Consider the following 26,608-nt stretch of genomic DNA (forward strand, 5'->3'; position numbering starts at 1 on the left):
TAACACTATATTAGTATCTGGCATAGGCATATTTTGTTGAGGGTAATTGATAAATAGAGTGTTCCAACTTAAAAAGCATAATCCATAGTAAAACTGTAATAGCATTTCCATGCTTTCAGAGGCTGGATATGTAGCCCATATCCAAATTTGCCTTGTCTTTCATAATTACTTGGGAAGTTCATGCATTTAAAGCAAAACTACATGTCTCAGAATGCAGAGAGGTTACATAAAACCCAGCACTTAATGGTGTCACACATGATATGGAGTAACAAGTCTATTGATTTTGCACAACATTTTGCATAGATCAAGTTTTATTGTTGGTTTCATGGGAAGTAGTACTGTTTAGGATTAGGATCATGGGTGGATCGCCTCCACCCGCATGGCGGTGGCGATGCGCCTGTGATCCGACCCCACCTGCCACCCATTTCCCCCCCGCCATATTACTATGAAGGGGGACCGCGGCGGACATCTGCAGGCAATGAGGTCTGTAGGTGAAGTGAAGTATTTGGATACATAATTTTCCCTTATTTGCATGACCGAAGGGTCAAAAAGAGCATATTTATTATTGTCTTTAAGTCTGGGATGTATATTATAAACTTGCTTACGTACAAATACTGTTTCTTTTGCAAAGTCTTGATGAAAATATAGTTTTCTTCCACCATTGAAGAAAGAATATCTCTGATAGCTTTGCATATTAATACAAGGTGATGATAACGCAATACTATATATATAACTTATTGTGGTTTCGATTGATTAGGTTTATGATGTGAGGGTACATGATGAGCCTAATCAATTTCAAATTTATCAGAGATACTAATTTTCAGTAGAGAAGGCATCAGCTTTTCCATGTAAAGTGGTACGATTTTGACCCTCAGTATTTCCTGGTAAATTGAATAAACACAAGTACATTTGATTCCTGTTTCCCAAATACAATAACATCTTATTTATAGGCCCTATGTGACTAAATTGAGGAGCTAGATGTTCAATAGCCACTTTAATATCTCTTATTTTAACCTCATTACCGGTCACTTTCATTGATTGAACTGTTATATCTCTTTGAATATGCTTGATATCACAGGAAATAGCAACAATGTTGTTATGGATTGTATGACTTTCTTCCAATATTTTTGCCATTGACTCTTCATGCAATTCCAACATTTTGTATCTGAGAGGTGGTGGTGAAAAAGCTTGTCTCTTTTTATGAGAACTGTGTTGTGTAAATTTCATTTCTAACTTAAGGCTGGGAATATTCTACCACTACTCTAGAAGTAACAGGAATTAATTTACTGAAAATATATTACCACTTCAGTTATGAAGCAGACCCTTAGTTGTACAATAACATATATTGAGGAAAAGACAGGCTGAAGCTGCTGAAGCAAATGATGAAATAAGGAAAACTGTTTGCAAGTTCTGAGAATGAGAAAAAGAATGTATAGCACATTTAAGGAGATGAGCAAGCTACTATAAGGAAATCCCTTGAAGAGAAAATGGGAAAGAGGGTGATCAATTGTATCAAAAGCACCAGATCAGTCTTGGAGTATAACTACTACTGAACACCCACTGTGGACTAACCATCTTAGACCACCAATGGCTGATGTGATAATATGTTCAGTACAAAAATGTAGTTTGAAACGAGGCTGAAACTTTTGAAGGAGGTTTTTTTTGTCGACAAAGGCTTGTAATCGCCTATTCACCATTTTCATCAGTTTTTAGTGGGACAACTCATGTGACCAAATTGATAAATGAGGCAGCTGGGGGCAAGTCTTTACCCTCTCATTCAATGCCCATGACTGTGTGATTAGGGTCAGGGGTAGAGTACATAACTGATCTCCTTGCTTGGTGTATAGTATATCTTGAGCCAGTATTCAGCTACTGAAGGCAGCCCCACACCATTTGAAAATTACAGCACAGACAAAAGTGATCCCTTCTCCTGCTTGTGTGCCAGATCCTAGTCTGATGATAATAAATTTCATGGAAGTACCTAAATTGTATTAATCTTAATCTGGCAAAGACTGCCAGGCAGTCTTCATGGCCCAAGCACCGCCTGATCCCCTACAGCCAAGAGTCTCGTCAGATCCACTTATGCACTGGCTCAGCAAGAAACGCAAATAGGAGAGAGTAAAGGAGACATCCCTTCCTCGTGCCCCTCTCCATCTTAAAAGGGGAGGACCACAACTGGTTGACTCTGACCTGCATCCTTGGGGCATGGTATTGTGTCTAAAGATATTTGAAGAATTGAGACCTGAAATGCTTGTGCTCCTGGCTCTAAAATATGAAGGGCAATTAAAATGAGTAAAAGGCTTTCTCAAAATCAATCAAGGCCACTGCTATAGCCCGCATTCAGTTCTGCTGCCCTTCCTATGGCCATCTGCAGTCAGCGTGTACAGTGTCAGGTCCCACGGTTCAGCATGAAGCTACTTTGATCAGTGTGAATTAGGGTTTTTATTGCCCATAGCAATACAGTGACCAGGACCTTTGCCAGTTGATCAATAACATCGGGCAATATGAGGGACATTCCTGGGCTGTATCCCCTGCTTGCTGCTTGAGGATGAATACAATCGTATCATGAAGCATGCGCCTCTTAGTATAATGCCAAGAGGAGGGGCAGCAATATTGAGTAGTACTTCTTCAAAAATATGACCTGTTGTCTTTCCACTCTTCATTGAGGTGATCGACTTCTGGATTTCTTCTTAAGTCCAGCTCCTTTTTATTAAGCAGGTCTAACACTGTTATTACTAAATCTGGTGCTATTGGATTGGACCTTTCAGCAGATGGAGGGGTCGGCGTAGTAATCAGCAAGCTCCTCCACAATTTATATGCCATCTTTTACCAGACCCCTGTCACCTTAAGTCACTTCTTGGATAACGTAGAGCTCTAAGTATTGTGTGGCCAGCCGATATAAGAACTTGACTGTGCTGTCTCCCCACTATCCAAAAAGAGTTACCCCCTCCACATGCTCTGAGGTCAAGGAGCCAGGGGAAAAAAAAAGGACAAAATAGTTTAATGAACTATTGCTCCTGTCAGACCTATCTTAATTTGACTGGTGACCAACTGAGGGCTCAAATCGGGCAGTTCCCACACACCAATCTCACCATATTCATATGTGGAAAAATATATAGTTTTTTATTATTTATTCATCTTTTTCTCTTTTTTTAATAACATTTTGATGTTCGGTATAACAAATATGCTAGTACAAATATCAGCACAAACATGTTAAACAGTTCATTCGTTATCATATTTAGACAGCATCTACAAATAGTGAAATGTACTGATAAAATACAACAATAGACACATAAATCTACTCCTCATCATACAATCATACAGAGAAAGAAAGAAACCCACCCATCAACTGTCCTCAAATCCACAACAGACTCACCTCACAAACCACACTCTCTAAACCGACAAACTGTCTCATCCAAATCAAGATTCACACCAATCAAAATAAAAAAAGGGAACCCAAATATTTTTTTAACATACACCAATAACAGAGTAGCGGGCTGAATAAATCACAGAGTGCGACCACTTTGGTGTTGTCTTGTTAGAGTTCCCAGCAGGTTGGTCAACGCACGTTTCAGTGGAATTAAATAGCTGCCACCTTCATCAGGACCACTCTTCTGAACTGATTTATAGGTGAGTGGAATGGGGGAATCTTGTCACAATCCCATAATGTTCTTGGCAAGAATCTTAGGGGGTGATTACCATGGTGGGCGGATTCAAGCCCCCCCCGCCATCGTAGTGGTGCCTGGGACTGGCTGCCTGTAAGGCAGCGGTCCTGCACCACATATGATGCGACCGCCACTGTGGCGGTTGCATCATGCTAGGTTAACATTGCGGTGGGTGCTGCTGGCTACAGCACCCGCTGCAATGCTAGAACAGCATGTTGTGTGTTTCCCTGCTCTACGTGACAGGCACCAGGCGGTGCCTGTCACTTAGTGCAGGGAAATGGGTAACCCCCAGTGCACCACCACCTCCCCAACACAAAGGAGGCCCACAATGGGCCCCCGAAACCAATCTCCGCCAGCCTTTCAATGGCAATTTACCTACCACAGAAAGGCTGGCTCCAGACGGTTCCCGCTGGGCACCGCCACCCTTTTACATATGCTGACCGCTCCACCAGGCAATTGGGACAATTACCTGTGGCCGAAGCGTGGTGGGCAGTCTTTGTGAGCGACACTGTCCGAAAGCAATTCCCCCACCATCATAATTTGGTGGGAGGAAAATTGCTGTCAGATGGTGGGTGGCCCGCCACTGCATTGCTGGCGGTGGCGGGCCTTCCGCCATCGTAATCACTCCCTTAGTTCTGTCGCTGAGGTAAAATTATTAATGTCCTCTGGTGCGTAAACAAATTCCTTCGCACCTACTGGTTTTGTTATGTTCCCTTTACTGATACATCATGGGCGATAACTAATGAATGACTACAAACCTCCTCCACGTATTTCAGGCCTGGGCTTGTTCTTTAAGGGAATCTGCGATTATGGCCTCCTCTTTACTCATTGGGTCCTCCATTGCATAATTAGGTGCAGGCTTCGCACACCCAAATTTGTGTCATCCGTCTTGAGCAGGTCGCAAGTGCTGTCTCCCCCTTCATGGATCATTTGTTGGGTATCTAGTCAAGAAAGCTTAGCCCCGCCCAGCGTAAACTATTGATATTCTTCTACTGTAGCTGCTAGCTTATATTAATATTGACCAGACTTTATGACTCTTTATTTATGTCTTTGAGTTACGACGTTTTTCCAGTGTACTTTAGGTTTGTGAAATAGACTATGGGCCCAATTATGATGTCGGTAAGTTGCCTCCAACCGACATCATCGCGGAATTGGGACCAACCTCCGGATGACGGTCCCCACTGCATAATTGCGATGCGAAATACTCCCATTTTCCTATTGGAGCTTTGCTGCAGCTGTAAACTGGCCGAGGCACAAGCTCCCATAGAGAAATTGGAATTTGTGCAAAGCCCAGACCCATGCGGCAGTAGGATCCCTGTAGAAGTGCTCACATTCGAGCAGGCAGTACTGAAAGACCTCAGGCAAGAAACAGGGCAGACTCCCTTAACATAACATAACATGTGTTATTTGTAAAGCGCACGTTCACCCAGAGGTATCTTGGCACTGATTAACAGATGGTTATTGTTACCCAACTCAATGGTACTCATTTTATCAACCTCAGATGGATGAAAGGCTGAGTGGACCTGTCGGGATTTGAACCTGTGACCATGAGGTCAAACACAGGTCCCTGAAGTGGACCCATTAGTCCACTGAGCCACCAGACCCAGCTTCCATAACCTCTCCAGAGTTGAACTGGCGTCTGCCAGGTCTCTAGCAGAAGATACTAGCATCACAATCAAACAGGCTGACAAAGGTGGGGCAACAGTGATGAATGAATGAATGAAGCGGGTCTTGTTATGCGCAGAAAACTTAGCCCAACGGGCGTCAAGGCGCCTAAGTAAAATATATCAGCTAAGCTCCCTGCAGTACACTAAACAGCACACTCTCATTGATAGGCCTTCTTAAAGAAAAAAGTTTTAAGAGCGTTTTTAAATAGCTCAATTGTGGGGAGGGTTTTTATATCCAGAGGGGTGGAGTTCCAGAGCTGAGGGGCAACCACAGAGAATGCTCTGGCTCCCCATCTGGCTAGTTTGAATCGTGGAACAACCAATTGACAAAGTCCCGCAGAACGAAGGCCTCTTGTAGGGACATAGCGCGTGAGAAGAGAGCCCATGGCACTAGAAGAGCCTTCTGTCACCGCTCTGTACGCTAAGCACAGGATTTTGAAAGAAATTCTGTGCTGCACAGGTAGCCAGTGAAGTTCCTTCCTAGCTGCAGTAGCAGAACAGGTTTTAGGAAGGGCCAAGACGAACCGAGCTGCAGCATTCTGCACAACCTGCAGTCGGTGCAAGAGGCTTTTATTGATTTCCGTGTAAAGGGAATTACAATAGTCAAGTCTCGATCCTACCAAGGCAACCGCAACCTGCTTACGAGCCTGGAGGGAGAGATACCCACGTATTTTATTGAGTATCCTGATCACACCCCAGCAGGTGGCCACGGTCCTGTTAACTTGGATGGAAAGGGAGAGCGAGGTTTCGAAGATGACGCCAAGATTTCTGGCAGATTGGGAGGGGGTGGGGCAGATGCCAAGAGAAGAAGGCCACCACTCATTTGACCAGGCATCTTGGTCCTTCCCAAAAATCAACACCTCCGTTTTTTCGCCGTTCAGTTTCAGGGAATTTATAGTCATCCAGTCTGCCACGTACTGCATGCATACCCTGAAAGAGGCGGCAGATGACCTAACAGAAGAGTGGGCCAGTGACACCATGATCTGGGTGTCATCTGCATAGGACACCACCTCCATCCCCTGCGATCTTACTAGTCTTGCCAGGGGAGCCACATAGATGTTGAACAGGGTCGGACTTAAGGCCGACCCTTGTGGCACCCCACACTGCAATGACTTAGCAGGGGAGAGGTGGTTCCCCAGCATCACTCTCTGCTCCCTTTCCAACAGAAAGGAATTTAGGAGACTCAAGGCCGGTCCGCTGACTCCAGCTTCCCTAAGCCGAGATGTAAGAATGGCCGGGGAAAGGGTGTCGAACGCGGCCGTGAGGTCCAGCAACACAAGGACCGAGGTTTGGCCTGAGTCCACTTTAAGTCGGATGTTATTGACCACACAAGTGAGAGCGGACTCAGTGCTGTGATGTTTTCTAAAGCCGTGTTGCGTGTTGTCAAGGTATTCAGATGACTCAAGGAAGGAGGACAGATGAAAATTAAGATGTGCCTCAAGCATCTTGGCCGGGGCAGGGAGGAGGGAAATAGGCCTAAAGTTCTTCAATAAGGCCGGATCAAGGGACGGCTTCTTAAGGAGAGGTTTTACAATAGCCTTCTTCCACACCGCCGGAAAAGAGCCCTGGGTAATAGCCAAATTCATTACCTCAAGCATAGGAGGAAGAAGGCTACCCCTACACTCTTTAAGTTTTTTCAGAGGAAGGGGATCCAGGGGGGAAGCAGATTTAATCCTGTCAAGCAGCAGGTTCAGTTCTTCCAAGGATAGAGATGGAAAGTCCGTAAGAGAACAGGGAGGAACTGTACATAAGGAATCAAGGCTAGAGATTTCAGACTGTACACCTTGATCCAGGGCAAGACAGTGAGCTTCCAAGGATATGTGGATATCCAGAATTTTATTGTGGAAGAAGTCGGAGATGTTGTCGCATAGATCTTGCGAACTGACTACGGGATCCGGGAGTTGCAGGGAGCATAAAGAGTCAGCAATTTTAAAAAGCTCCCTGGAGGAGGAAAGTGAGCTGGTAAGATTGGAAAAATAATCCTGCTTCACTATCACTACTCTCCGTTTATAATCGCTCAGTGCGGATTTGTGGGCCTCCCGATCTTTAGTGTCCCAAGATTTCCTCCATTTTCTCTCACTAACCCTGACTCTCTGCCTCAAGAGTCTCAGCTGATCGGAAAACCAGGGTGCCGTAGGCTTTCGACGTGCGACATAGCGCAAAGACAGAGGGGCAAGATGTTCCACTGCCATAGATATCGAATCCATCAGGTGTTGTGCTGCGGCAGCTGCGTCTTTAGATGACAGAGATTGGGGGGTAGTGACAAGCGGGATAAGGGCCTCATCCGATATCTGCCTAAAATTTCTCCTAAAAATAAATGGAGAAGTTCCAGTAGTAGTAATTCCAGCAGCGGGAAGAAGAAGTTGCACTGGCACTGCATAATGATCAGACCAGACCAAAGGTAGAGTGATCCAATCCTTCACTGATTATGACCTTGAGTGCAAAAGCCAACCCAACAACACAAGGTATTAAACACCCAACACTGCTAATCCCACTCCCAGACTAGCAACAAAAACTTCCAGCATAGTATTTGAAGCTGAAGCGAACGGCTGAATCAGCAAAAAAGAGGCAGATTGTCTCCTAACAAAAAATCAGAGAACATCTTATTGCTATATGCTGCCCAAAATTCATAAGGGGACCACACACGTTTCGGGTATAGGCTCAATTTTAGAGCCCCTTTCAAAATTTTGCGATCACTTGCTCTAGCCATTGGTGAAATTGTCTCCCTCCTATGTGCAAGATACTACAGATATTCTACGCATAATAGGAGATGCAAGAAACACAGATTAAATAAACCTACTAGTAACACTAGATGTAGAACAATTCTACACCAACATTCCTCAACAAGCTACATTGACGGTTATTGAAAGAGCTCTAGAAAAGGTAGCATGGACATCGCCCACACCTGTGGCATTCATAATGGAATATGCAACTTTGGCATTAACAGAAAACTTTTTCGGTTACAAAACCCAACTCTTCTACCAGTCTCAGGGGACTTCTAAGGGAAGTACATTTGCCCCTAGCGTCGCTTGCCTCTACATGGCAGCATTTGAAGACAGGGTCATCTTACACTCTAGTAATCCCCATACAGACAATCTGAGATTGTGGAATAGGTTCATAGATGATATCCTTATTTTTTGGAAAGGAGTTGTGACCACGTGTAATGAATTTTGTCGGTGGATTAACACACAAAATGCATATCTGAAATTCACTCACACTGTTACACCTACCAACATACCTTTCCTGGACCTCGACATCAGACTCAGCAATGGTCAACTGAGTACTACCATATATAAGAAACCAACTGATAGAACTAGATTTTTGTTACACAGTAGTCACCATCCACGAACCCTTAAGGACAATTTACCATTTGGTCAATTGCTGTGCATTAGGAGAAATGGTAGTTCTATTAGTGACTACAAGACAGAGGCGGAATCCTTAGCTAAGAATTGATTGAGGAGGCAGTACCCACAAAGACAAGTGGCACAATCTATGAAAAGAACCAGGGACAACCATTGGGAGGCCGTACTAGAGGTTACTCCAAAAGAGCCTACTGACACACTAACCTACGTTACTTCCTTCACACCGGAATCCAACCGAATAAAGGGTGTCATTAACAAACATTGGGGTATTCTTAACATAGGGTCCCTACAGATTCCCAAACCCAGATTTGCCTTCAAAAGCACGAAGAATCTGAAAGACATGCTGATACATACAAGACTTAGAACAGTAACAATCAATGAACAAAGATCCCTTAGGGATCTTCCCCCAGTCCAGGGCCACTACCCCTGTGGCTCCTGTGCAGTGTGTCCCCAGACAAAACCCACAAAGGAGATAACCCTTTCGAACTCCTTCACATGGAAGATCACAAAACACACCAATTGTAATACAACTCAATGCGTGTATATGATGACGTGTCCATGCAATATGATGTATATGGGCATGACAATGAGGATGATAAAAACACGAATTACAGAACATAAGAGCAATATTCGATGCCAAGGAACAACTATGAAACTATACACTCATTTCAAAGAACTTAACCACTCCCCTGAAAGTCTACTGTGTATAGTCTTAGAAACTCACCCCCAGATAACACAGGGTGCCGACTTTAGGATGGAACAAAGATGGGTACACCGTCTGAGTACCGACCACTAGGGAGTGAATGATGAAATCCCATGGGGATCTCTTGCCAACAACTGACACTGGGTCCCTTGTCACAGACTAACCCTAAATCCCCAGCTCATGCTGTAACGACCACCCACGATCTGTAATGGAGTTAGTTATTACAAAGGGAGCATCTTTCTGAGAGATACCTATATTAATGAACCTCTATAAAACTGTAACACATCTCTGAACAATTACAATCGATTCATCCGACCCATACACATTTCAAACACCTATATTGACATGTGATGATCACTGTGGTTTACCATTACTGAACGCTCCACACATTACTGTTGAACAATCAAGTGGCTCCCATGAGGGGCATTAATCCAGACTTAGGGATCCAAAACATCCTCTACTCGTTTCTCTTGTCATTACCTATACAGACATGTGCATTCTAAACACTCCAAGATGGCCGATCCATTACTCCACCACATTCGGCCTTCCCAGAACGTCATGTGACATACTGAGCCTGTAGCTGAAACCGATTGGCTTCCCTCGCCATTTCTGAACGCTCCACACATTACAGTTGGACAATTAAGTGGCTCCCATGAGGGTACTAATCCTGACTTAGGGATCCCAAACATCCTCTACTCCGTTTCCCTTGTCATTACCTATACAGACATGTGCGTTCTAAACTCTCCAAATGGCCGATCCATTACTCCACCACATTCGGCCTTGCCAGAACGTCATGTGACAGACTGAGCCTGTAGCTGAAACCGATTGGCTTCCCCCGCCCCTGCTGGAGAACCGGCAGGTATAAGGGTAACCCTACCCCGTAGCCAGTCACCATCCCGGATCCAACGGTGCGTGGTAGGTCTACCACTCGGCTTCCAAAAAACTCCCCCGATCTGCAGCGACAGCAGAGGTAAGCGGCTGGGGTTAAGATTGTTTTGTTCTGGTAAAGAGTTGCGACGTACCTACCTCGTGTGATCATAATATCTGCCTACCCGACCAAGGTTGATTATGGCCACTCTTCCGAAACTCCAGGGTAGTAATAGTCAATTTCTAGCCACCTTCGCCGAGACGATGGAATCTCTTGCCATCGACAACTCGTCCACCATCCTAGGTGACTTCAATTTTCCTCTAGAAAATATCATGAATAACGACACCAAAACCCTCATAGCTGACCTAGAATCCCTGGGCCTTACTCAACGGGTCATAGGCGGTACGCACGAAGCAGGGCACACTTTAGATGGCCTATTTACTAATGATAATAATCTACACATCATGGAGATCCTCCCCTTAGGATAGACAGACCACCATGCAGTAACGTTCACCATTCCATCTAACTCACTATCACACACGGAACACATCACCCGCACCATAAAGACCTTTAGATCGTGGAAAAACATTGATCATCAACAACTTCGAGAACTTTTGTCTGCTTCAACGACTAACGTTTCTCATAACCCTAACAATGCAGCCAAAGAATACTCAAAATGGCTCACTTTGGCCCTAAACAAATTAGTTCCCACTAAAACCACCTCAAAAAATCGCAGTTCCCCATCGGCACCTTGGTTCACCGAGGCTCTGAGAGAGCAGAGACAGCTTTGCCGAAACAAAGAAAGGCATTGGAGAAAGACATATTCTAGTGAAGGGAAGGAAAACTACAAGAGAGAACTGACCAAATACAAATCGCTAATCCTACATGCTAAAAGCAGCTTCTATTCCTCTAAAATTGATCAATCTAAAAATTCTAACAAGGAACTCTACCAAGTGGTAGCCAAATTGTCACACTTGCCTCCCCAATCAACCCCCAAACCAACCCAACTGTTCTGTAATAGCCTGGCTACTTTTTTCTTTGACAAGGTAAACAATATATACACCAATTTTTCTGAAAAAACCTACATAGACTCTTATCTTACTGCAGCCCCCATTGATCACCCCACTTTCTTACAATTTCATAACACCAACCCCACCCTAGTCGCCAAAACCATGACCACTATTAAATCAGGATCAGCCAAAGATCCTTGTCCCACATCTATTCTCCTCCCTATCTCAGATGCCATTGCACCTCAACTTGCCAATATCCTCAACACCATGTTTAACACTGGAATATACCCGGCAATTTGGAAGGATACTCTTCTTAAGCCCCTGCTGAAAAAGCCTCACTTTGATGCAGATGATCCCAACAACTATTGACCGATAGCCAGCCTGCCATTTCCAGCCAAAATCGCCGAAAAATTGATGAACCTCCAAATCTCCCAATACATAGAAGAACACTCCCTCCTAGACGACAGCCAATTCGGCTTTCGCAAACATCACAGCACCGAGACCGCACTCATCAAATCTACCGATGAGATAAGAATGGCACTTGATCAAGGAGGAGCGGCAGTACTTATCCTGCTGGACCTCACCGCGGCCTTTGACACGGTCGATCATAACATCCTGATCGACCGTGTCAATGCCATAGGCATCCAAGCTAAGGCTAAAGACCTCTTGACATCTTTCCTAGCCCACCGCACCCAGACGGTCCAGCGAGGAACCTTTCTATCTGAACAATTGGCTTTACCTTGTGGTGTCCCTCAAGGCTCATCCCTCAGTCCAACCCTATTTAACATCTATGTCACCGACTTGGCTAGGGTCATTAAGGACTGGGGGATGAGCCTAACATCATACGCGGACGACACCCAACTGGTCCTCACTATCAAAGAGAACGGAGACAAAATAGCGGCAAATTTTCAGCAGGGCATGCTGGCCATCAGCAATTGGATGTCAGTTAACTGCCTCAAATTGAACTCCAACAAAACTGAGGTCATGACATTCGGTAAGCTCACCCCTACCTGGCCAGATGCATGGTGGCCCACTAACCTAGGCCCTCCCTCCCTCCCAGTTACCAAGGTCAAAAACCTAGGAAAACTCATTGATGATAAACTCACTTACTCTGCCCATGTCAATTCCATTGTCTCGTCATCTTTTTTCAAACTTAAAGCCATAAAAAAGATCCTCCCTTTTCTTCCCCCTAACTCTGGCAAAACTTTGGTTACCTCATTTGTCATGTCCTCAGTGGACTATTGCAACGGACTCCTGGTTAGTGCCCAAAGCAAGGTCATTAAAAGGCTGCAGTCCATACAAAACGCAGCGGCTAGATTGCTTTCAGGTACCCCTAAATTCCAACTAATTGCCCATACCATCGAAAACTATCACTGGCTAGCAGTGAAAAACCGAATAAAGTTTAAAGCTCTCTGTATCGCCTACAAAGCCTCTCACAAACAGGGACCGCGATTTCTTCTCACCCCTTTCGCATTCCATGTCCCCAAACGACCACTTCGTTCAATGAATACATCTATCATGACAGTCCCACGCACTAGAACTGTTGCCTGGGGCGACCGTAGTCTCCATGTTTCAACGGCCAAACTTTGGAATTCCCTTGAACCCGACGTTAGGTCGGCCCCCACTCTGACAATTTTCAGAAGAAAAATAAAGACATGGCTTTTCAACCAATAACTCTTTCTCCTCCCCCCCTCAGTCTGCTTCATCCACAGCGCCGAGACGCCCTTGGGCAATTGTTCGCGCTATACAAGTCGCAAAAATAAATAAATAAATAAAAATCCTGAGATCATTCCAAAAACTGACGCTAGCTCATAAACTTTTGGTAGTGCTGAACTAAGATTTGAAGTGTAAACCACCAGACCGTCTGCGTACAACCCCACTTTTTTTGCCAGCCCCTGGCTCGAAAAGATAGTATCTCCTCATGCTTCCTAATCTTCTCTGCCAAGGGTTCAATATAAAGATTAAAAAGCAGTGGGGACAGTGGACACCCCTGTCTTGTCCCTCTGAAAATGTTGAATTTTTCATATAACCTTCCGTTAATTAATATTTTTGCCGTAGGACTTTTATATATCTGCGTTATTGCCCTGCAAAAGTTTCCTCCTAGATTTGATAATCTCAATAATTCATGCAAGTAAAACCAGTTTACTCGGTCGAATGCTTTGGTCGCGTCGACTGTAATGACCGCTAATGGCTCCTTTTCCACGGTGGCTAAGTCAATGGCACCTATGAGACTATAAGTTAGATCCTTAATACTCCTTCCGCAAACAAACCCTTTTTGATCTTCGTGAAGGAGTGCTCCCACCACCCCATTCAACCTATCTGCTAATATCTTCAAATAGATCTTGTAATCTGAGTTTAGCAGAGAAATAGGTCTGTATGAATCACAGCAGTCTGGTTTTTTATCGGGTTTAAGGATCAAAGTCACAATGGTATCATTCCATGAGGGAGGGATCTCTTCCCCATTTTCAAAAATAGCTGTGAATAACTCGCTAATTGCTAACATAAAATATTTACTTAGTTTCTTAAAAACCTCATTGGGTAGCCCATCAGGACCGGTGCCCTGCTGGATTTCCCAATTTAATGGGTTTTCTATTTCTTTCTCTGTAATTGAGTTGTTGATGGCAGCCTTTTCCGGTTCGGATACTTTATGGGGTAATTCTTGTTCTAGCCAAGCTAAAACCCCCTTCTCTGTTGTGCATAGATCTTCTTTGTATACTTCCTCCTAGTATTTAAACAATGTATCTTCTATACTAGCCTTCGCTATAATTGGGCATCCAGCATTTCCATAGTTAAGTTCTTTTATAAAACTCTTGGCCTGATCACTCTTTATCTTCCAGGCAAATAACTTGCCACAGCCCTCCCCATAGTTGAAATGGGCCAGCTTACTAGCTTGCCATCTTTCTTGCAACCGTCTTTCTACTACCGCCAACAAATCCGACTTACGACTTTGGATCACTGATTGTCCTTCTTCATAATCTATCTCATTACATTGTATTTTAAGTCCCAATCTCTGGATTTTGTTTCCTATGCTTAGAATTTCCGCCTTCCGCTGTTTGTTTTTATACAGCTGGATTGATGTGATCCTGCCCCTCAAGAATGCCTTATATGTATCCCGGACAATTCCTATTGAGGCACTACCCAGATTATTGTGAAAAAAATCCTATGATTCTAAGCCCAGTTTATTTATCACCTCGTCGTCAGACAACATCGAGTGATCCATGGTCCATCTCCATTGTATGGCTGCGGTCAACGGGGCCAAAGTCAGTGTTATTGCAAAGTGATCAGACAAGTGTGCACCACATGATGTACATTATGAACCTGATCTTTTATATTTTGATCCACCAAAAACAGGTCTATTCTGGAATGGTGCCCATATTTCTTGTTGTTAAAAGTAAAGCTTTTCAGAGATCTCTTCTTTTCTCTCCAAATATATCACCATCCAATATTCTTTATTGTGTTTTTTATCAGTGCTCTTGACTTATTATGCATTATATTCCTGCTTTTGGTGGAACGGTCAAGCTTGTCATCAAGAACCACATTAAAATCACCTGCCACTATGACAGGATCAGGGAAATCCAGCAATTCAGTGAGCAGGTTACTAAGAGGCATAGGGTCATCAATATTAGGCCCATAATAACCCACTACCTTGTATAATCGGCATGGTATTTAACTTTTGCAATTACCCCCCTTCCAGCCCTATCCACCCTGCTTTCAGTTACCTCCAACTGCGGGTTGTTTTTAAGCAGGATACCCACCCCCCTTATGGTGAGTTGCTGCTCTCTGCATACAATACTCTGCACCCATCTCCTGCTCTTAAACAGGTCTCTCATCTCATCACCCATTATATGTGTTTTCTGAAGTAGGATAACTTGGGCTGAAGAATCTTTTAAATATTGCAGAATCCTCTTGCGTCTATGACTCCCCCTTAATCCATTTACGTTCCATGATAGAAACTCTTAAGAAGTGTAGTGTAGTTCCTATGTTCCCAATAGGCTCTGCGCATTGGAATAACATATCTTATAGATTTGACGCAGGACTTAGGTCGACTAGGTCTCTATCGAATATATTAGACTTAATTGTGAGTGCCAGCTAGCTCAGAGGTCACGAGAAACTTTCTCGAATAAACAAGAAGGGATTCGTTTCTGACAACCGCATAAACATGACAACTTTGTTTCCCCAAGATAAAACGTATCTTCAGAGTTGTGGAAACAATAGAAAGATATTTTACCTAGTCAATCGTGCATGCTTCGTTTCAACAGAGGTGCAGAGAAATAGAGAGACGGGCGTATTCAATAAAAGGATTTATTGAACAGTCTTCTTTCCCATGCAAAAGAAATGAACTGCTGCAATCGTAATACTGGTTGCAAAGTATAATGCGTACAGTAAGAAGAGTATTATAAAATAATACTGTAAAAGCATGGTATGGTTTCTAAGCCATAACATACATACATAAATAACAAAGACTATAAGGTACTCAACTGGTGTTTCTAAAATACGCCTACCCCAATGTACCTAACCTAGGTCTAGTACGAGGGAAGAAGTAAGTATTGTGTAGCATAAGTTTAGTCTCTTTGCCAAGAATCCATCGAAGATTTCTCTTACGGTCGAATCAACTCCGTACCTTGGTTTTAGAATGAAGGAGGTCTGGTATCTCTATCTCGGGACTCGATTTCCCAACACCCCGCAAGGGGAGCTTGGAAACACTGGAGCTGGATTCTCAGCGAGAGAAAGGACAGCCTCTGTCAGTGCGTCAGCCGGAGGGTCGGCTTCCTTCGGCACTTGCTGTAGCGAGCTGCGCCGGGCAAGTAGATAGTCGAGCTGCTCCGAACCACCGTGTGTTTGCTAGGGCAAGTGTAGGCATATTTATACCTTGAAGGTGCCTGGTTTGACGTAAAGTCGGACATAATAACGTCACCAAAGAACCCCAAGGGACTGGTAGTTCTTTGAAAACACATGATTTCTAGGACAAATCAATATTCAAGAAAGGGGATGTACCTGACTACTGAAGCCGAGTTTTCCAAGAAATCGTTGTGGCTTTTTGGAACCAGTGGAAGTAGCCATGCCTGTATTTGGACTGGATGGGCTATGTCTAAATATGGTTATGATTGCTATGCCTATATAAGGGCAAGGTGAATTATACCTATATAAGGGCATGAATCGGTAAATTACGCTTGGATCCTAAAACGCTACACAACACCCACTCCACTTTATTATGTTCGATATTATGAAATTCTAAGCATTTAAAACATATCTAAAGCATGTTGTGTTAATAACCCTCCCAAAATACATAAAATTGCATTCAAAATGGTTGTACACGAAAATGAGCATTTGTGCTGTATTCATTTTAAAAGCAATATTTTCATTCAAAAGCATATAGTATAACAAGCAAAGTATCAACATCCGTTGGCAGTGCTGATGGAAGTGTTAGACAGATGTCCAACACACATTCTTCTCCACATAGCATGCATCGTAGAACAGGTAAGATGCAATCTTGACAGATTGGTCGGAATGATAGAAACCACTTACCAAAAAAGCAAACCAGGTGCTCAAAAATAATAAAAACGGGCCCCACAGTTCAACAGAGGATGAAGCCAGCCCTATGATAGTTGAGCCTAGAACAATCAAAAATGAACTATCGGCTCAGGAAACAGCAGATACTATCCTTAAACAAATCTCGAAGGGAAAATTGGAGGGGGCTCCAGGACCAAACGGGATTCCCCCGATACTATACAAACAGGATCCAGCTTTCTGGTGCACCACACTGATTCCAGTATTCAACGAAGTAAGGGAAACAGGAAAAACACCAAGATCATGGAGTGGCTCGATAATAAGCCCAATATACAAAAAAGGCGCTAGGACCGACCCAAGTAGCTACCGTCTGATTGCCCTGATAGACGTAGAGGCAAAGTACTACGCAGGCCTCATCTTGAAGGATCTAACAACATGGGCAACAAAAAAGAACATCATCCCAGCTACTCAGACAGGCTTCCGGAAGGGCCAGGGTACCCTAACAAATATCATGGCGTTAACCCTATTGACAGACGCAGCAAAAACGGCAAAAAGCTCCCTGTTCGTGTGCTTCATCGATTACAGCGCCGCATTCAACCATGTAGATCGGCACAAATTGTGGCGGAAGCTGAGCTCATGGGGAATCCCTGGTCCCCTCCTACAGCAGCTGGAAATGTTGCATACCGACACATGGGTCCAAATAAAACTGGGATCTGGCACACACCTATCGAGAAAAATAAAGACCAGTAAAGGACTAAAACAGGGCTGCGTCCTAGCCCCAATGTTGTTTAATCTTTTCCTTGCGGATCTTCCCGTAGAGCTAAATACAGTTACATCACACGCACCACGGTTAGGAAATATTACGCTCTCAAATCTGCTTTACGCAGACGACCTGGTCCTCATCAGCCGGACTCCTATTGGCCTCCAAAACCTTCTGGACAGAACCAATGCATTTTCGAAAGCAAATCTTTTAACAATCAACCTGAGCAAAACCAAAGTCATGTCAATGAACTACAACAAAAAACGGAAACCCGCATGGTACCTGGACAATCAAAAATTAGAATTGGTGACTTCATATAAATATCTAGGAGTCATAATAGAGGGCAACGGCTCCTTCAAGAAACAACTAGAGGCCATTCGCCGGAAAGGCATGACTTTCCAACTATCAATGAGGCCCCTGCAGAAAGCTCTCCCGGATAGGACACTAGCGCCACTCTTACAGGTAATAAAAGCTCGCCTACAGCCTATGCTCTCCTACGGCAGCGAATCAATGCGAGGTAAAGATGCAAGCACTCTGGACAACACTATCAGTCGTGCATACAGGGCAATCTTCCACCTCCCTAAAAACTCTTCGCCCGCTCAAATTCGTCTTGAATTTGGACTGCTGAAACAAGCCGTGGAGAGGAAAGGCCAATTCATAAAAAGCTGGCGCAAAATCAAAGACGCCGAGCAGGGAACCCTAAACGCTAACCTATGGATTGAGCTCAATGCCAAAGAAATCTCACCTGCAAGGGCCTACCTAACAAACTCACTAGAGAGCCTAGGACTAAACGAGCTCTGGGAAACAAGAACGGACTCTGGGACCTTCAAAAAAGCAGTGTCGAAAGTCATCAAACTGGTCTCCTCACTTGAGGACCGAGCCACCCTAACCAAGAGAGCGCACGGTTGGGCTGTGCTAGAAGGGTACAAAACCACAAAGCCTCAAGAGTATCTATCAACGGGCCTCACACAAAAAACTAAAAATAAGTTCCTAAACATGCGCTTAGGCAATATACCCATAGCACGTCATCTAGCACCATGGAAAAGGCCTAATCCATCAAACGCATGTCGCCTTTGCCAATCTGAGAAGGAGGACCTTATACACATTATTTGTATTTGTAAAGCTCTTGTGGATGTAAGGCGTTCCATGCTTCGGCCCTTATGGAATCAGAAGGGCGTAAAAACCTGCAGGCAAGCAGTGATGCTCTGTTTCAATCCCGAAGAGACTCAGATAAACTGTAGAACAGTCAAATACTTTGAAATAGTGGCCAAAAAACTGAATGAAATAACACTTGCGTGCGAAAACATGACCACACCAGGAGAATAGTCGTCTTCCCAAATGGCCCTAAAAACCATAAGGCCCACAAAGACTAAAGTCAAAGCAATTATAACAAAATACGAAATCATACACAAAATAAAATGAAAAGACAGTTGGGTGAAATAACTAATCACATTAGGAGAACAGTGATTTTCTCCTATGGCCTTACACCATCAGAACAACAAGTATTAAGGCCGTGACCAACATGAAAGACTCATTAATTTACTACAGACTCCTTGTGATTTTATCAAAGTGTAGCACCCTTTTTTGTAAAAGCTTTTTTATACAGTCAATGACTTTTTATCTTTTGTGTAACATTGTGAGTTTTAATTAACTGTACAATAAACAAATTAAAGATAGAAACCACTTGGTATTCAGATCTCTCAAACGAGCCAAGCCCAAGATCTGTATTATGCGCTCACAACACTTCATTGCCAGGAGAGTGTTTTCTATGGTAATCTGGATGTCGCTGGTGACTGGACTTGCCATATCGGAGCAGAAGGAACAAAAATAGTATTCCTGCTACGAGTCCCAAAATAAGAGGCAGGCCGCCGAACACAGAGTGCATGAAGTTTGGGAAAATGCCTAGGACTGCTTCAAAAGGTGCTAACAGTCCCGAAAAAACTGTCTTTAATACATGTACAATACCACTGGTATCAGACATGTTTAAGATACGACCTAACATTTCTGCGAAATGTATTGGACAGTTTGTGGATAAAAGGGAATGTATCTCTGCAGAGGACCTTGCTACTTGCAGATCATACGTTTCTTTGTACGAGGTCAGTGGCACAGTTGTTTGTAAAATAATGGCTTTCATTCTGCTTAAAGTATCAATTTGAATAGAAGAGATGTTCAATGAAGGCCATAGCGGAGACTTCCCGTCTGTCTTAGCTTTAGGAAACAATACTTGCATACAACAAGTGACCCTGGCTGACACAGTTACGAGATAGACTATTCCTGGCATCATTCCACAACAGCTGTGATCATTCAACATTATGTAGCTCCCATTGGAAAGCAGCCTAAAAATTGGATCTATCACTGCTGCCGGAGAACCTTGCAGGTGGCAGGATAAGTTGGTCGAAGAACCATCGCAGGCTCCGTGTAAATTAATACCCTGACATAAAAGTGTACCGCTTAATGCGCTTTTGCAGTTTGTACCACTAAGAAATACCTTTTTTCCCCCACTCCAACATCTGTGTGTGTATGGTAATTTCCAGGTTGAATTTATGTATTCCTTACCCAACCTTTCATACACGCCTGCTGGTATATGTTTCAAACAATATTGAAAGTGGAAAATCGTGACAGGCAAAGTGATTGTCCCATGTATTATCCATTCCATTGCTGGCTTCTCAGAAACAGTTAATGGTAATCTTTCCAGTTTTTCAATGCTCAGCACCGTATAGTCTGCTCCTCTTTGTGCCAGAGTGATTTGTTTATCTGTAAGGGTAACAGCATTTTGTAATGTCCAGCCTAAAAGCAATATAGAACGTAAATGTGACTGTCCATGCTGTAGCATGAGCAAGTCCTGCTCCATTATGTCAATGGCAGAGGATGCAATGCTGTCCAAAGAATAAATTCTGGATGACATTATCAACTACAGAGAGAGCTTTCTCTAAATTAATACGATCAATTTCTCGTATGCTTTATGCAGTCTCTGCTTGTGTCGCTTTCCAAGCTTCATTATAAATGGCATATATACCTGGGTATATGAAACGTTTATGACATGGTTTAGGAGGACCTTGTAAGAAGTTCCTCAGATCAACGCTGGGATACCCGTTGGGTGACTACGCGCTCTATAAAAACCTAAAATAAATAAATAAATAATAAATAACGCCATCTTTAAGTAAAGATAAGTGTTATTTAACCTCTGTGAGTGTAGATTTTTGTAGCCACTCAAGGCACAGTTTTTCTACACTGTAAGTTGTTATTATCCCTGGATGTTGTCTCTGGATATATCTTGGATCTGGCCTAGTTACTGTAAACCCTTGTGTCTTATTCAGGAATCTATCTTGACAGTTATTCGTGTCTGTGGGCCAGATTAACCATTTTTTCCATTCAGGTTCAGTTCTGTTTTTAAGTAAAAGTGAATTTACGTCAACCACCCCCTCTGAAGTGTTCTTACTATCATGTGTAGGTGTAGGTATGGACGGTTTGTTTAAATCTTTTATCTTGGCCAGGCCAAGACAGGATGTCTGGTGCACAGTGTCATTCAAAAACATTATTTGTTCAGGGATGATACAGGCTCTAAATAAAGCTTCTATTCCCTTCACCTGCCAGTCTTTTGTGCCCCAAACAGTTTTCGTCTCAATGTTGTCTTTCCAAAAGTCATAACCTAGTGAAGACAGCTGAGCATAAAAGTCCGCAGAATACATTTGCTTTGTATTAGTCAACATACTTTTCATTCCTGACTTATTAACATTTTTAAAGTAAAATGTTTCTGGATTTGAGACATTAAAAGTATGGACATTTTTCACAGAATGTTTTTGAGCTACCTTTTGGGGGCGTTGGACAATGTTCCCATTTATTAAAAGTATAAACATTTCTAGGGTTTGCAGATTTGCGGAAGTAAATAGGACCATAATGATTATAACAGTTCATTTGTTCATAATCTGATGAACCTTCTAAGTATTCATATTTTGTAAATTTTGCAGACATCTTTAAATCTGACATCATATTATTGACTGTCTCTAAGTCCCAATCATCAGAAAATGTGCTGGGTAAAACAAAGTCACTCAAGGATACCTTGACTTGATGTGGAATCTTCAACAGCTCTGCAGGACCATAAATGTCATAATCAGTTCTGTCCCATGCTATACCAACAGGTATAGGAACGGCTGTGATGTTCACTGATGTCAAGTCTCTTTGTTCACGATGAGATGATTTGTGTGGCTTCAGGAGCATGTTGATGCTCTTACTTGCTGTGTCCATTTTACTATGTCTTCCATTTATCAGCATTCCCAGACTTAATACAAGGATTAGCCAAAGTAGGAGAAAAAGTACGCCTAGCACAATCCAAAGTTCAACCCATGGTGAAACCAGATACATTCTTTCAAGTTGCTGAAAAAGTTCTGTTACTTGATCTTTAAAAGTTTGATTTGCTGGCGGCTTTTTAGGCTCACTGGGATCCTCAGAAAACGTATCAAAGTTGATGAAATAGCCAGAGGCAGTTCTGTCAATTGTTGGTATTGCATCAGGATTACTTGAAATCGCTGGAGCTACTTGATCCCTTGTCATATTAGTATAGTCAGAGGCTATATCATTGTAGACAGGAGTGTCTTGACGAACTGTTATTTGGGTCTCAAGAGGCACAAGTTCAATTCCTTTGTAGCATAGTCCTTCTTTTCGCACTGCAGATTCTTCAAAGGTGATGAGTCTCTCAGTTTGAACCTCTTGGATAGTAGCAAGATTTGGCTTTCTGCTACATCTTTGGAGTCCACTAGGCCTACTACTTATTATCGGCCACATGATGTGGTTTTTCCAGGTCGATGGATACAAACCTGTTCTCCTTTCTTCTAGGAAGGGGCAGCAGTAGCACTGTTCTTGATCCATGGATTGCTAGCACAGGTACTGGTTTTCTGTAAGAAGGCCCAAATTCCTTCTTATCCGCGATCTTTTCTCTGACTCAATCCCCAATCTTTGGAATCCAGACAGGCCTTGCTGGGTCGGGTGATTCTTCTTCAGTGGTCGTTGGCTTCTGCAATGTGTTGCTTAGACTTCTTGTTTCATTTAAGTTCTGCAAAATAGCCAAACGGTCTTTGATATCAAAAAGTTTTTGTTCTACCACTGAAGTGTGACGATCGAGATCCTAGACAAGCATTCTAGTACCAAAAAGGATTTCATATGCAGTGATTCCACCCAGAGAATTTCTTGGCAGATTATTTAAACTACGTTGGACACTTATTAGATGTTTGACCCACCCGTCACCCGAGCTTAATACCCTAGCTGTTATAGATTCCTTTATGTCCCGGTTTTTTCTTTCCACTACAGAATTTCCCTCAGGATGGATTGCACTCGAAAACCACAGTGAAACGCCCAGATTGGCCATGGCCTCTGTGCAAGCTAGAAAGCTAAACGCAGGACCCTGGTCAGAATGTAGCATGCTGATTGCGTATGTGCCGATAAAGACTCGCAAATCTTTTATAACAGTTCGGGCGTCAGCCGTGCGCTGAGGCCACATCCAAATGAATCTTGAGCATGAATCCACTGCAACCATGATATATTTATAGTTACCATCCCTTTGTAAGAGACCACAGTGGTCCAGGTAAACACATGCTAATGGTTTATCTGAAATCAAAAGGGGCATCTGCGCCGGGCTTTTCGCTGTTGAAACCTTCATTTTCTGGCAGATTTCACATTCCAAATCATAATTTCTGGTCTGTTTCCTCATGCGCGGTCACCAGTATCTTTGCTTTAACAATGAGTCTGTAGCGGAAACACCTGCAAGTGCAGAGGCAAGCCCTTCATGTGCTGCTAAATTTAGTCCTAATCTATGTTCCATGTTTGGAATTACCATATCCCTCACTCCAGGGATTCGAGCAAAAGGAACATTATATGCATCAATTATGTATGAATACTTGAGTGGAAACCCTTTTGGTAATGTTTTACCGCTGTCTTTGTTGGAAGTGGTGACAGCCTGCATTATTTTGCTGTCTATTTTTGTTTTTGAACGAGTGATTGCAGCTACGGAAGCCGTTTGCACAGCTGCCTTCGCGGTTTCATCAGCCAGTGAATTCCCTGCAACGTGAACGCCATCACGCTGATGACTCAGTGTATGGATCACATGGGTCTTTTGTAGTTCTTTCTGTAATAGAACTACTTGTTCCCAAAGCAACTTATGGTTGATTGTGCCACCTTTTGCGTCTTTGAAACCGCTTTGAACCCAGTTCTGCAAGTATTCATTGTAAGATTGATCGCAGTAATACGAATCGCACACTATGAGTGTGGGGAATCCGTGATCGGTATTTTCAAGCACCATCTTGGAAGCCTGTAGTTCAGCTCGCTGAGCTGTACAGTCTCCGAGATATTGAGTTTTTGTGACCATAGGTCGGAATTTACTATCGCGCCAGCGATCTTTAACGATCGAGCACGCAGCACTATAAGCTTGTTTACCCCCAATTGCGGACTTTTCCTGGTCCATCTGCATAAATTATACATTCGTATTGTTCTAGAGGCAGAATCTCAGTGGGCAGAGGACATTCCTGTTCGTATTGTAGACATTTTTGTGTTTTCAAATAAGGGTCAAAAACGTATTCAACGTCTGTTACAGCAAGAGAGTTAGCCCATTGTATTCATCTCGGATGTAAAGCCTTTGCATTCGGAATGCTTGGTTTTGTCACTGCCTACAAGGCAGGTACAGGAGTAACGACCATTATGCGTTTACCCTGTGCGAGAGCTCTCTCTTTTGCCACTGCAATTTGAACCGCTGTCAGAATTTTTTCTGTTGAAGTGAATTTCATTTCAGCTTGTGTGTACAAGTGTGATTTGTAAGCAATTGGTACTTTTTCACCTTCATTAAAGGTTAAGGACGTGAATCCGCATCTTCCTGGGATGATTCGGATAACAAGGTTGCGTATGTTTACGCGTGTCTGTAAATGTGTTGTTGCTAACATGTCTGTTTGCACTGAACGCAAAATTTCTGTGAGTCCAATTAGTTGTTTTAAAATCAGGTTTGATTAATTCGTAGAGAGGTTTAACCCTTTCTGCGTAATTTAGAATGTATGTTCTTCCGAAATTTGGGAAACCTAAAATTGACTGTAAGTTTTTCAGCATTTTTGGAGGTTGGAGCAGCGCACATTTTTCTAAAAAGTTGGCTGCCAGGCTTTTGCCTTCACTTGATAAATCATATACCAGAAAAAGGACATTGAGGTCGGCAATTCTTGATTTTTTAAAGTTGAATTTATACCCTTCAGAAGCAAAGCCAAGTATAATTGTATTCACTCAGTTCAAGTGCCTATCCAAGTCATCGTCTGTTAGATAGATGTCAACGACATAAGATAATGCCTCATCATCATACGTTTGTAGTAACTCTGTTACTATGGCTGAAAATAACCCTGGACTGTTAATGAATCCCTGTTGGAGACAACAGAATTGATATGTGTCCCCATAATTGAGAAAGCGGTCAAGTACCTGCGTTCAGGTGCAATGTTTTGACATAAGAAACCGTTAGAAATAGCTAATGTGGTTTTATATTTTTTACGCACGATGTTATTCATCAGTACTGCTCTGTGTGCATTTTGTACTGCAAAGGTTTTGCAACAAGAATTAAAATGTCTGTAGTCCAAAACTAGATGATATATATTGTCTGGTTTGGAGACAGGAAATAAAGGATTGTTCATTGATGAGGTGCATGTTTCAATCACCCCTTAGTATTCAAGTTGATATAAGATCTCCCTGACCTGTTTTTTAGCTTCTTGCTTAACTGGGTACTGACTCTGTGCAGTTGGTTGAGTTTTTAACTGGATTTTATGGTGAGGAGAATCCTCATCCCATCCTACATGATTTTTATATAATGCTGGAGCCTGGGCTACAACCCATTTTCTGGCATAGGTATATTTTAAGTGAATCTGAATATGATTCGGGAAGGCTGGCATAATGATGTCTTCACCATGTAGGCACTCCCTGACAAATGTTGGTGGCCAGTCTTTTTCAGCTAGAAGAATGTCATAACCCTTAGAGAGCTTCTCCCAAAAGAGTGCTCTTATTTTCCTTGTTATGTCCCCCTCCATCCGGAGCGTTACTTCATATAACTTATGGGGTAGACTAACCCTGGGATCAGCTGTTTCAACTTGAATGTATTCATTCAAGTCCACTGTCTCCAGATGATCCTTCAAGATCTTGCGAGCTATGGTGACTTCTGCTGTGCTGTCCAGCATTGTCTGGGCCCACTCCCCGTTCTTGAGTTGTGTCCTCAAGATCATCGGCATATCTGATTTTTAGACCTGCTACCTTCTTTTTGGTAAATTGGTTTTTCTTATTTTTTGGAACGTGTTAATCATTTTGTGTTCTGACCGTCCCCTTCTTTCCGATTTCTGTGAGGAAGTCTGAAAGGTACGCGAGGAACGTGTATCAGTAGCTTGATATCTATCAGATGGATGTATGTCGTTACAACGCATGCTTTTACAACGCATGCCATTACGACGCAACTTTTGCAACGCAAGTCGTTACAACGACTTGCGATGGGGGGCGCTGGATAGTGAATAGTTTAATTTACTATTCCAACTCCAGTCCCCGTGGATAGTAGGGAAGGTGTTGGATAGTAATTAAACTATTCCCTATCCTAGAGCGCCCTCCAGCGCAATGCGTTGTAATGACTTGCGTTGTAAAAGTTGCGTCGTAATGGTAGTGCGTTGTAAAAGTTGTGTTGTAAAGGATGTTTCCCCAATCAGGTTTTCTCAAATTATCCCTGTTCCTGAGGTTATACCTCTTTTCGTAGGGCTCCTTTTGAGGAGACCTACCTCTGGATTGAGAACGCTTCTCTTTAGGAATGGACTGTTTAGTATTTTCCCACTTCTTTTTAGGAGTAGTGAGAGTGTTTTTAATAAAGACCTTTTCAGGACTTTCTGTTAGTTGGGGTTTAACTGGTTTCCCACCCAAACTATCTCTACCTAGTTCTTCATAGGATTTTTCTATTATTCTGGCCAGTTCATATGGTTGCTCAGTTACATCAAATTCTCTTAATTTTTGGCAGATCGCCACGGATGCTGCTTCACCTTTAATGTTAGCTAATATTATAGCTGAGACCTGTTTCA

The sequence above is a fragment of the Lissotriton helveticus genome, chromosome 5_1 (assembly GCF_964261635.1).
Source record: "Lissotriton helveticus chromosome 5_1, aLisHel1.1, whole genome shotgun sequence".
NCBI lineage: Eukaryota > Metazoa > Chordata > Amphibia > Caudata > Salamandridae > Lissotriton > Lissotriton helveticus.